Source organism: Pinus tabuliformis, chromosome 4_1 (assembly GCF_031772625.1).
Source record: "Pinus tabuliformis cultivar Carrire ecotype Pingquan chromosome 4_1, CPIR1, whole genome shotgun sequence".
NCBI lineage: Eukaryota > Viridiplantae > Streptophyta > Pinopsida > Pinales > Pinaceae > Pinus > Pinus tabuliformis.
Window position 1 is genome coordinate 131,425,570 of NC_142303.1, and position 9,772 is coordinate 131,435,341.

Genomic DNA, 9,772 nt, shown 5'->3' on the forward strand with positions numbered 1-9,772 from the left:
TCAATTAGTATTTTGTCCTCAACTACTTCGAAAGCTTTAGGTTATCCACAGTTTTTGCCCGTTACCCAGAATTTGTTAGCTTTTAACAGAGGAAATAGTCAACCTTTATGAATCCTCCTAGGTTTCCTATTACTTCGGGAGGAAAATTCATCTATATAGATGTGATGGTTGTCCAAGGCCCTTTGGATTTTAATTTAGTCCTTGGCCGTGACTATTTTTATGTCATGGGAGCTCTTATCTCTTCTCTCTTTCATGTCATATGTTTTCCGCATGAAGGAAGAATTGTGACCATTGATCAACTTTTGTTTGTTGGTCCTAATTTGACTCCCAATCAACCATATTACCTAAATGGTCCTTGTATGCAAGTGGTACCACCCCTGCCAGAGGTTAATTATGTGGCCACTTATTACATGCCCACATCTACTGATGATATAGTTAGTGATATAGTGTATATTGTACCGGGGTCATTGGAACCTGATCTTTCCATTAGATCCCTTGACATGTATCCCTTCTAGAGTGTTGTTCTCCCATCTGATAAGAACCTCTTGGAAGCCATGGCCTCTTATGGTCCATGGTCAAGGTTCCCGGAGCTTAGTTCCTTATCTTGTGTCAAGCTCATTAAAAAATGAAACAAGGTCTTGGAACACAAATCCTTTTCTTGTGTCAAGCTCCTTAAAAAATGAATCAACGTGTTGGAGTAGAGTTCCTTGCCTTGTGTCAAGCTCCTTAAAAAATGAAACAAGGTACTGAAGCACAGTTCCTTGTCTTGTGTCAAGGTCCTTAAAAAATGAATCAAGTTTCTTAGAGTAGAGTTCCTTGTCTTGTGTCAAGATCCTTAAAAAATGAATCAAGGTTCTCAAAGTAGAGTTCCTTATGATGTGTCAAGCTCCTTAAAAAATGAATCAAGGTTCTCAAAGCAGAGTTCCTTTACCTTTGTCAATCTCCTTAAAAAATGAATCAAGGTTCTTAGAGCAGTGTTCCTTGTTTTGTGTCAAGCTCGTTAGAAAATGAAAAAATGTGTCAAAGTAGAGTTCCTTTACTTGTGTCAAGCGCATTAAAAAATGAAACAAGGTGTCATGAGCATGGTTCTTTTGATGTGTCAAGCTCATTAAAAAATTAAACAAATCCCCTTTCAATTAGTGACTTTGATTAGATCTCGTAAATTCCCAGTCGAGTCTTTCACTTGATCTCGTAAATGAACCTTCATTCCATCCACTTATTAGTAACCAATAGTCTACTTAGGTGAATGAAATGAATCTTGGGGGGCATGTACCTTGTATTGAGTCATTATGATGGGGGCACACAATCTTATCTCAAGCATAGTTTTTCTGTTTTTCAAGCTTGTGTAAAAATGAAACCAATCTCAGGCATAGCTTGTCTTTGTTTCAAGCTTGTGTAAAACTGAAGCCAAATTCAAGCATATTTTTTTCTCATGTTTCAAGCTTGTGAAAAAATGAAACCATCTTCAAGTATCCTCAAGCATATTTTCCCATTTTCAAGCTTGTGTGAAAATGAAACCATTCCCACTTTACCTCTCATGATTGCCATTTTTATCAACTTGTTTTTTCCCAAATGAGCCTTGGTTTTTTCATTCCATCACCACCATCTCTTTGACCGATCATACGCTTTCACTTGGTTGTTTTACCATTTTCCGGTGTTAGGGTCTAAATCCACCTCACGCTGAGAAAGACAGGATCTAGGGTAACATCAAACCACACTTAACCTGGTAGCTAGCCCTACCAGGTCGAGAGAGGGATCTCTCCTTGTCAATCTTAGAAAAGATGGTCAATGAAGCTTGAGATGACTGATGTAATGACTGATTTTAGGCTAGGTATGTGTATAGAGGTGTTTGATTGAATTTAAGATGGGGTGTTGGGTCAATTGTGAAAAGAAAATTTGGGTCCAAGGAATGGACACAGTCTTGCAGAGATCTTTATGGGGCGAGGTAGGCAAATGTTTTAACACTTCAAATTGAGTGAGATGGAGAGCTTTTAGACTAGTGAGGAGTTAGAGAGGGCATGAAAGTCTCAGGGATCCTCTTCAAACAACCAAAAACATAGATAACTAAACAAACCCTAGGTAGAGCACTGCAATTTCAATGTATTCTACCTTTTATCCTTATTTGATTTAGTTAATATGAAGTAAAGAGAGATAATGGCATACATAAAACACATGTAAACTTGCAATTACAGAAGGAAACACAATACCAAATCAAGATGCCACAAGAATCCCATAAAGTATTGCAAACCTTGGTCAATTCCCTAGCCAAACTGCTAAAAAGAGTGTACAACAATGCTAAAAGCATTCACAAGAGTCCAACCTTCTCCAGTGACTGAAAAATTACTAGATATAGGCAAAAAAAAACTCATCCTAGCCTTTAGGGGTCGATTTCATAAGTTTAGGAGCTGTTTCAACAAGATCTAAACTGAGAACTAAAAAGTAGGCAGTGGAACAACTTGCCTCTAAAAACTAGGAAACTGATTCATTCAGTTTCAAACTACCTTTTTATGATGTATCTACCTCTATGAGTAAAAATTTAGCATTATTACATCAAAATCCATCAATTCACATTAAATTACATCATGAGTTTGACTATTAGAAAGAGAAAAGTGAAACTGTGAAGAAACTAGGCGAAAAGCAAAGTTTTTTGGCCAAAATGAGCAAATTTCCTCCTATGTGTCGCACTGATTTCCCTATGCATAGCACCTTTTTGCAGCTGATTTTGGAGGCCTTATTGTGCACCAAATTTTCTCCAAGTGGGCTTGTTGGAACGATCTGCCTGTCTACTTTCCAAAACAAGTGGAATTTTTGAATTTGGCCTCCATTTGCCCATCCAAAATTGAGTTCTCCCAACACTGCTTCCTCTGTGTCCAAAAAGGGGCAGAAAGGTCATTTTTGAGGTGTTTTTGACCTTTTTGGAAGCTCAAAACCTATCAAAATTTCTTGGCCATGTGAGGGCATTCATATTTTTCCATGACAAATCCAAAAATGCAAGCCATTTTGCAAAATTCTTAGCCAACTCAATGCGTAGCTCCGATGGCGCAGCGCATTGGGCAGAAAAACCTATTTTTTACTCCAAAAAGTTCTAGTTCCGCACTTTATCTCAGTATTACCTATGGTCCCTCACTCTAGTGCACGTGACTGCACTTTTTCTGTGTTAAAGGTGCAGACCACTGATGAATAGGTGCACCGCACCTTTTTTCAAACCAATTTTGGAGGCCTTCCTGGTGTCCAAATTGGGCACGGGATATTTTTTTGGAAAGATTATCGAGTCTAATTTTCAACACAACTTGAATTTTTCAATTTGGATTTCATTTGCCCTGTCAAAAGTCAAATCTCCCAAGACTGGTCAAAATGTGCGAAATGAGGTTGCCTAAAGGAAGAGTGCTATTGCAGTAAACTTTTGAAGGTCTTCCTCAACCCCAAATTGAGCTCAAGATAGCTCATTGGAAATATCTTTGTGCCTAGTTATCATTCGACTCATCAAGAAAGTAATTTGGCCAACCAAGATAGGAGAAAGCTTGATTTTCCCAAGGTCACTTCAGAGGTGTAGCAATTCTCCTGAGGAAACTGTATCTTTGACATTTCTCTAAAACCATGATACCTGTGTAAAACGTGAAGGAGGAATTTCTTCCTTGGCCTATTGTGGACAAAAACCTCTCTCATTCTTCCCAAATTCATCTTTTCTTTCTCAGAAACATCATTGGAGTAAAACCTATCCCGATGTGTGGAACAGGGGATTTGTCGAAATGAAGTGAGATAAAGGGGATAAGGGGCTTCTAAATTCTTGAGAAAATTTTGGGAAGTAGGGAGGGATATTAGGAAGCAGGGAAAAGTGGAATTTCAAAGATTGAGTGAGAGGAAGGGGTCCAAAATGACAAAACACAGGCCTAGCCTAGAAAATTGTCAAATTGTAGCAAGAAACTAGGGTTTGTGCGAAAATGAGGAATTTGAGGGATATCAGTGATGGGAAGTGTTTAATAAGGTACATTAAGGATAGGGGAAGGTGTATGAACATCAGGATACAATTTTTGTTGATGATTTGACCATCCAAGAGAAATCACCTTCAAAACCCTAGGAGAGGGAAATGAACCTTACCTAGGCACAACTGAAGCATGAACAAGGTGTAAAGTGACCCACTGGAACCTGACATGATGATCACAACCCTCTAAATGATGGTACACTCAGCTGAATGGTGACATGGACCGACATTTGGAAAACTTTGAAAGGAGTGAAACAAACCCTAGACCTAATATTTAGTGACCAAATTTTGCTTGAAAACTCACTGAAACGACAAAATTTGACCTTGACACCTTAAAATCACTTTGTAAGAGAATGTTTGATCACTGGAGGAAGGTTGCAAAGACTGACACTAACACCGGGAAAAATCTGCAATGAGTGGGATTATTAGCCAACCTGTTGACCTTTACATGTTTTGAGAATTTCCATCATGACTGGAACCATTTGCTATCCTTTTATACCACTCATTCCTCTAGGTGGAGTCCCCTCTTATCTCTTTTCACACCAAAAATATGAAAATATTGTCGAGCACTTGTCTTTTCAAACTCGTAAAAGTAAATGACAAGACATCTACTCAGTATAAGTTTAACCCTTTTCTGGACTGAGATAGGCTATGTACGAAAAATGAATACCTTAGTCAAACATGGCTAAGAGGTTCTCTTGAGTATTGTTTTCCAGCTTTTCGAACATGAGAGGCTATCTACGAAAGGGAATTCAAGTGTTTTCTTTTTTTCTCTTTTTCAAACTCTCTAAACATGAAAAAGGCATTGAGTTACCCCTCCGTCGGACTCGTAAAACTGAAACGACGAAGGACTTGTCACCATGATGAGACTAAGCTGCTCCTTCCTAGCCCTTGTTAAAAATACTATGATGGTTTCATCCGAAGGATGAACTTATACATCAAGCATATGGTATCCTCTTCAAGCTTGAGATTAAAAATAAAGAGGTACTCACTAGAAATACTGGGGGGAAATGGATGGAAACATATATCCTATATTTTGTATAAAAGGCAGTATGACGCTCTTGAACATGACACTTATCTGTATCTCATGTCGGGTTTGGGGCATCCTCACTTTGTCACTTGGCTTACCTGGTTTGGGAAATCCATTTTCCTCTCATTTGATTATAACCTATTGTCACCATGACCTATGATCCTATTTTGAGTCAAAATCTGCCAAATTCTAGAGTCGTGTTGCCAATATGTTCAAGAGAAGTCCCACCTGCAAATTCAAACCACTTATACCCTATTTGACTTTTTTTGAAACAAACCTAAATCACTCTTGCCAACTCTGCAAAATCATATGCTTCATGTCAATGATGTGGGAAACATTATGGCCCTCCTTCGACGTATCACCTCCTTTCGACTCCAACTCATTATCTAAGAATATGATCTAGGAACTCCCTTTCAGTACCTTAGAGCTTGCATGCCTCAATGGCAGCTTCTTCGCATTCGATGATAGGTTCACATCATTGGCCTTCGACCGAATGATTCTATGAGTGTTTGACCTAAGCTTCATTATTCACACTCATGGATTGTGCTATTATACCTTTAGAGCCATTGTCATCATTGATTATTTCTCTCGTGCCTGTTAGTGGTTTACATCATTGGTCGGTAATCAGGTGGTTTCTACCATGTTCAACTGCAACCCATTTATTTGCATGGTGATATTCATACTTTGGTTGGATCAAGACAGAGTTGAAGACCCTCAGTTTCATTTGATAAATCCAGGATGTATGGAGTTATTAAGTATTCATGATTGTAAACATGATCCTTTCTATATGTATGGTTGTGTCCATGTCATGGATATATGTATTGTTAGATGCTTACACTTTAAGCATATTTACATCAAAGATGTCAGATATATTGTATTATTTGCATGTATCCTTACGGTGGTTCTCTAAGTCCTTGCCTTTGCTTGTAAAGCACTTCAGCCATCACTTCTCATTTTGACTTCATGTTTTAGGGGGTATATGTTATACAATATTTTTTCACACTCCCAGTCTCATATTCAGAAGTGTCACAAGTGTCATATATGCCACAAGTTTCGCAAAGTGATGAAGCTTCCATAAAAAATGTATTCACCATGAAACATGTTCAAAACATCCCTGAAGAAAAGGAAGAAAACATGGATTGAAAGCATTCTGAAGAGCTTTTCAAAAACCTTGTTTTGCAAGCCCAATGCTACTTTTATTAGGAAAATCTATGCTGGTAACCTCTGTAATAACACATGACTAGCATTGTCAGCACTACTTTTATCAGTAAAATCTGCATTGATCCTATTCAGGCATTTTTTCCCAAAATGGAGGAGAAGCTTCTCTTACAAGAAGGCTCGAGAATGATGATGTGGTTTCAGGTTGATGAAGATTGGAACAAGATCTCCCATTCTTCGCCCTAGATCCTACTTTCATGGACCTCTCCCTTGAGATGTGGAACTCCTCCCTCTCTTCATGGATCCTCAACTCCCTCTCCTTCCCTATAAATGAATTTCCGACCATCCACTATGGGTTGCTTGTTGGTTGATTGGTTGCCATCCTAGTGCTGAATTGTGCCCAAAGGTTGCCCATTTCCTAAGGAGAAAAGGCATTTCAAGGCTAAGGCTTGGAATTAGAATCTCGCTTGTAGGAGGCTTCCAACATCAAGGTTTCATTGGTTGTAATGCTCCCTTTTTCATCGATTAATAATAAAATATGTGTTTTATTTCCATAAATGTGTCAATTATTGTCCATTTATTGTAATGCTCCTTGATCTGTTACATAGTTTGTATTATAAAATGTTATAGTTTTGTTGTCTCCACTTGATATTTCTTGTAGACACTCATCTACATTGAAAAGAGGATATTGTGAGCTTGGAAGCAAAGGAATCAAGGTCGACAACAAGGTATTAGCTTCAGAGAGAGGTAGGAGATATATCATCCTTTTCATTTTCTAGTATGAATTATGAAAGATTGCATATAATTGTCGTATGTAGTTGCTAGATCCTCCCATAGGACTGGAGGGATCGTTTTTGTCTGCAAAAAGGATATCCTGCACAACAAAAGTGGAGTCACCATTTTGTTGTGCAGGCAATCCTTTTTGCGAAAAAAATGATCCCTTTAGTCCTATCGGAGGATCTAGCAACTACATAAGAAAACTACATGCAATATTTCCTAATTCATACTAGAATATGCAAAGGAGGATAGATCTCCTACCTCTCTCTGATGTTAATACCCTTACTATCGACCTTGAATCTTTGGCTTCCAAACTCATGATCTCCTCTTTGCTGGTGTAGATAAGTGCCTAAAAGAAAGCTCAAGTGGAGACAACAAAACTATAAAAAGCATAACATTTTCCAATACAAATTATGTAACAGATCAAGGATCATTACAATAAATGGACAATAATTGACACATTTATGGAAAGAAAACATATATTGTATTATTAATAGATGAAAAGGGAGCATTACAACCAATGAAGCCTTGATGTTGGAAGCCTCCTTCAAGTGATTCCAAGTCCAAGCCTTAGCCTTCAAACACCTCTTCTCCTTTGCAAATGGGCAGAAATTGGGCATAATTCAGCAATAGGATGGCAACCAACTTGTCAACAGCCAACTATTAGTGGATGGTGGGCAATTCATTTGTAGGGATGGAGAGGGGGTTGAGGATCCATGAAAAGAGGGAGGAGTTCCACATCTCAAGTGAGAGATCCATGGAAAAAGGATCTAGGACTAGAAATGGGAGGTCTCGTTCCAATATTTATCTATCTAAAACCACATCATTGTTCTCGAGATTTCTATTAAGAAAAGCATTCTCCTCCATTTTGGAAAAAATTGCCTGAAGGGGACCAACACAGATTTTGTTAGGTCCCTATATTACTAGTGATTCCCCCATTACTATTGTCATTTTAGCCCTTATTGTTATTATTGTGCCCCTATTGTCCCCAATTTTTTATTAGTGTACCCCATAGAAGCCCAATATTGTTATTGTTGTGCCCTTATACTATTATTGTTATGTTGACTTTGATTATATTGTGACCCCTTAGACTCTTATATATAGAAAGGAGGTTTAGTCATTTGTATCATTCAAGAATTTTTCATTTATGTAATGTAAAGGAGGTTTCAACCTCAAAGAGGCTGATTTTGTTGGGCATTGGATAATCCAGCACTCCCCGTGTGTTTCGTGACGTGGACTAACCGCCTCTCGAGGATCCGTTAACTCTGGTGATGCGTCCGTTTACTAACACCTGCGGGTTTTGGTGTAACGGCAATCATGATCCCAACAAGTGGTATCAGAGCCAAAGGTCTCGAGTTCGAATCACACCCGGCTCGCGCTTGGGGGGGAGATTGTTGGGCATTGGATAATCCAACATTCCCCGTGTGTTTCGTGACATGGACTAACCGCCTCTCGAGGATCCGTTAACTCTGGCAATGCGTCCGTTTACTAACACCTGCGGGTTTTGGTGTAACGACAATCGTGATCCCAACAGATTTCTAAGTCATTGATCTATCTTTTCTATCTTTTTGTGAGCTGGTTTCATAACATTTGGTATGAGAGATTTGGATTCTAGGGTTTCGCTGCTCCAAACAGGCCATCGTGGAATTTTCACTATAATGTTTATCCTGCGAAGTTTCAGAAGCTACAAACAAAACCCGTTTAAGCCGAAATCTCGATGATCCTCAGGTCTGAATTTCAAATCTTGTCTCGCTATATTTTTGGAGATATGATCTAAGGACGTTAGAGTTTTTGCAGGCTCTCGGATTACATCCCAAAAAAGTGACCTGGGGAAAATCACCATAACTTTGTCTCTGAATATCAGATTGAAATTTCGTTAGAGGTTGTGGAAAGAGGACAAACTCTAGTTTTTTGAGTCATTTTCAGTTTCAGAGGTTGAAACAGTGACACGTGGAACTTAGTACAAGTTCGCTTTACTAAAAAAGTGTATAATCAGGTCATCTTGGAATATTGGGCATAACACTTTCTTGGAGAATCCAATTTCGATAATACTGGTGGTGTTGGAAAGAGGACTCAGAGGGCTACCTTATTTAGCAATTTAAGAGCTTACAGATCTGAAATTTGAGAGATACATTAGATTCAATATCGAGCTCCTACAAGGTGAAAAAAGGTGTGTAGTCTTTTTGAAATTTTGCATAAGTTTGGTTTGAAAAATTAGTTTGAAGGAATTTGAAGGGCATAGTGAAGTATAATTATCATTAATTGATGCCCCGAAGAAATAAAATGGAAACACATAGTAAGCAACATGAAAGCTCTAGCATGACTCGTGAAGAAGAGGAAGAAATTCAACATGATATATCAAAATTATGAGACCAAGTGTAACAAAATTCACTCTCACAAAAAGTAATAGAAGCTCAAATGGATGGTTTAAAGAAAGGTCTAGAAGCTAAGATGGATGGCGTGGAAGATAATATGGATGGTTTAAAGAAAGGCATGGAAGCTAAGATGAATTACGTGGAAGCTAATATGGATAGTGTGGAAGCTAATATGGATGGTTTAAAGAAAGGCTTGGAAGCTAAGATGAATGATGTTGAAGCTAAGATGGAAGGAAAAATGGAATATTTGAAGACAAATTTGACAAAGTTACTACAAGAAATGTTTACGAAGGGTGAAAGGGTAGTAAAGGAAACTCATTATGAGAACAAAAGAAATGTTAATCATGATTTCATAGACTCTAACTTTGGATTGAAGACCCACCATGTTCCAAAGATCAATATGAGGAAGTTTGATGGAAAGGATCCCATAACATGGATACTACAAATGGA